The 3656-nt window shown below is 30.3% G+C and overlaps 1 long non-coding RNA gene across 1 annotated transcript; it reads right to left on the bottom strand.

Moving 5' to 3' along the window:
* Positions 1 to 768: 768 nt before the first annotated feature.
* Positions 769 to 2979, bottom strand: LOC108727187 (uncharacterized). Its single transcript, XR_001936830.1, has 6 exons — positions 2501 to 2979; positions 2072 to 2193; positions 1753 to 1986; positions 1494 to 1656; positions 1141 to 1250; positions 769 to 1051 (listed from the first exon to the last, which is right to left on the bottom strand). It is a non-coding gene; the product is annotated as an uncharacterized lncRNA (long non-coding RNA).
* Between the last annotated feature and the right edge of the window lie 677 nt (positions 2980 to 3656).

The following is a 3656-nucleotide window of genomic DNA, read 5'->3' as shown; positions in this document are numbered from 1 at the left end:
CTCTTGGCGAAGAATAATGGAAGATGGATATACACTTACACAAACACGAGTGCTCGCAGGTGCATGGTAATTAGGGATGAATTTTGCGATTATTTTAATAACAAAAGAGCAGTATCGTGGCAAGAGGATCATTAAGATAGTGATTTAATTATATGAAATAATACGATATAAATCGATGATCAAAGTTAATTTATGAAGAGTATTGTCAAGATTGTGAAGATTATTGTCATTTCAGATTTTAGTTAAACGATTATGTTGCAAGGCCGACAGTATACCGCGCACAGTCTGTCTGAGAGAAATAAATGTAATTAGAATTTTATATATATAATTACATTATGCCAATATTTTATTGGAATAAAAATAATTATATACAAAGCCTTGACTGTATTTGGCGACTCTTTATATAGTTATGTGACAATATAATTCATAATAAATATAAATAAAAAAATAACCTCTGTATACCTAAAATAAATATTATTGTTCATAGATTATTTGCTAGATTAATTCCGAGAGTCTTAGGTTTCATGCTGGAAGTGTTCTGCATGTACGAAAGCTGAAGTCACTTATACAGAATTACAAATTACATTTTACAAAATGTAAAAATTTATTTTTTGAATTTATACAAAATTACTGGTTATAAAAATATTTAATCACTAACATTGAATTACTTATTATAAATGTTATTTATTAATTACATATAAAATTAATTACTTTTACTATTAAATTACTTATTTAAAATTAAAGTTATTTATTTATGCTTGCGTTTATTCGCAAGTTCATGTTTAGCGTCGAGAAGACTTTCGAAAACAGACGGCGTATGATCTCGTTTCATCTTCGTCCTCGGTTCCTCGTAGGTTGCTCTTCAAAAGTCTCGTGAAGTGCGTAACAGAATCTTCGCGCGCGAGTTCCGATATGGTGGAGGATTTCGTTACTTCTACGTTTACGCAATCAGGCTAATCGAAAATGCGTGATTTCATCAAAACTTCCGCTAATTTAAGTCCTGTAGTTCAATATCATTATCAAGTCCCCGTCACTTCCCGAAGACTGTTTCCTGCAAAAATTAAAGTATATAATTATTTTTTCATTTATGCACATCATTATTACCATTGAAATACCTATAAAATATACTTGATAAGTTACTGGCTATCGGTTGAATTGTTGGTGTCCAGTTCGTAATTTTCATCATTCACTGCCTCCACAGTTCATCATCCGCTGTCAGAGCTTCATCGTCCAATGCGTTTGTTGTCGTTCTGTAACAAAAGATATCAGACAGTACATAATATTGCAGTAATATTGCCGAAATATCGCAAATATTTCTGCTACGGATTTTCACGAATATTTAATATTGCAGCGATATTTATTCAACATTACTTATATATATTGAATATTATTGCTATATTGTAAAATTATTAAAATATTGTACGCTGTATGATATATTATTGCTATATTGTAAAATTATTAAAATATTGTACGCTGTATGATATATTACGTACAAGCCTTGTAGTTGAAGACCTAAAAGAAATTGCATGCTCTCGTAATAAACCCACAAACTACGTGGTAAGGTCGTAGATTCACTTGGCAACTTCTTTCTACAATAAGCCCTGAAAGAGTCACAGACAGATTTCCGCTCCTTGAGTTCTTTGACTGACATTACTTCTATAGAAAAAAACATATAATTAATATTTAATTAAAATGTGTAATTAATGTCAAAGAATAAGAAATGTGTCATAATGTACAAGAAATTAGTATTACTATGTTTTATGGAAACTTCTTCCCACAGTATCTTTTTCCAACGAATTCCTCACTCTGCGAGTGGAAGTTTGAAATTCTACAGAGAGACCGAACATATGATATAAGCTGCTCCTCCAGACGAATTTTCTCATTCGTCCAGGGAGCGCTACTTTGAGCACCTTCATTGTAACTGCAATTGTCGGCTACCGCCTGCGGCCCCGTTGACCAAACTTCTGCGTAGAAGGTTACCGTCATCTGTAAATGTGAATAAGGACAGCAGAGAGTTAAATAAAATTTTAATTTTCACTCAATTCCGTACTTTTTATTATTCAATACTTACCATTTTTTGCATAAAAAATATAAATTTTCATCAGTGATTTGATGGTAACATTGTACACATTCATGAGTCTAGATTTTCGCACAAATGGTCTTGCAGATCTCGTAAGTATAGCATGGCCATAGCTGAAATTATAATAATCATAAGAAAATATTAAAACAAAATAAAATAAAATATAAACGAAAATAAATATAAAATAAATGTGGTTAAAAGTCTGTTTACTTTTTCTTCTAACATTGAAAAACCTAATAAAGATCGAAACGTTTGTTTATTATATGACAAGATTGTTTTTAATAATAGCACGAACACCTATATAGTTTCGACTCGTAGCCCCTCTTTTTGGACTAATTTAGTTGATTCTAATTAAGCCCTCTTGTATTAATAAATTAATTTTATTTAAAATGTGGTTAAAAATTTTTTATATTTACTAACCTCGCTAGATTCTCCATCATTCTGCATTTTGAAGTCCTTGCTGGTCGCTCACGTATTCAATGTATATTAGTACATATCCCATAGTTCAATAAATCGAACTATCGGAGATCATATCCGGATATAGCGAGGGGTAAACCGTTGAGGGCATTGCGGTATACAAATTTGGGGCATTACTGAGCATTACTGCAGGGCATTACTTAAGAGAATTGTGTATTATAATAAGCGATATAAAGTTATGCATTATATACTAGAGCATTAACGAGGGTAAGACATTAATAGGCATTACTAGAGCATTAATGAACATCATTAGGATATTAGTGGGTATAAAAATTGGGCATTATTTGGGCATTACTGGGCATTAGTAGGCATTGGTACATACAATTTTGATCAGCGGTTTACTCCTCGCGTAACACTTATACGGGTTTCAAAATAGAAATATTAATCTATTCCGCTCTTCTTTTGAAAAATTTAAAAGTACTAAGTACCATTTAATTTAATAACCGTTAGTTAGGGACAATACGATAAAGAACTTAATAACTGTTAAATAGGGACAATACAACAAAGAATATTTGAAAAAATTTTTATTGTAAACATACTGAAGGTGACCCGATAAAGGGTCGAAACGTTTAATGTGTACAAAGACATATATATATAAATGTCATAATAAACATTACAAACAGTAATCTATAACGATATTTTCACATTAAGACTGTGTAGGTTTTCATGCTCCTCATACAAAGGAATTGATTTATACATAAGCCGTTTGCATTTTATGTTTTATTATTCATTTTAAAATATACAAAAAATTTTTTGGTGAGAAATAATTGATTTTATAGAGCCTATAAACAGATATAGACGCGAATTCTTCGCCGAAGTTGTGAGCTGATAGGAATTATAGAGTCTTTTGCACTCGTTTGAAAAATACAAAATAATTTCTTATTATTTATGAAATTACCTTGTCGATAAACAAAGAAAATAAGAAAAAGGTTGAAAAATTAGAAAATGGCAGCATTTAAAAAAAATTACAATTTTGACCAAAAAATTTCTTTTTATTCAATAAAAAATTGTTCAAATTAATTATTTTATTAATCTTACAAAATCATCAACGAAAGTATATTTAATAAACTTCCTGTGTTACACCGATATAATTTCATTG

The sequence above is a fragment of the Mycetomoellerius zeteki genome, unplaced genomic scaffold (assembly GCF_001594055.1).
Source record: "Mycetomoellerius zeteki isolate Tzet28-1 unplaced genomic scaffold, Tzet1.0 scaffold471, whole genome shotgun sequence".
Taxonomy (NCBI): Eukaryota; Metazoa; Arthropoda; class Insecta; order Hymenoptera; family Formicidae; genus Mycetomoellerius; species Mycetomoellerius zeteki.
Note: the sequence above shows the minus strand (reverse complement) of the source record. Positions and strands in the feature narration are given on the sequence as shown.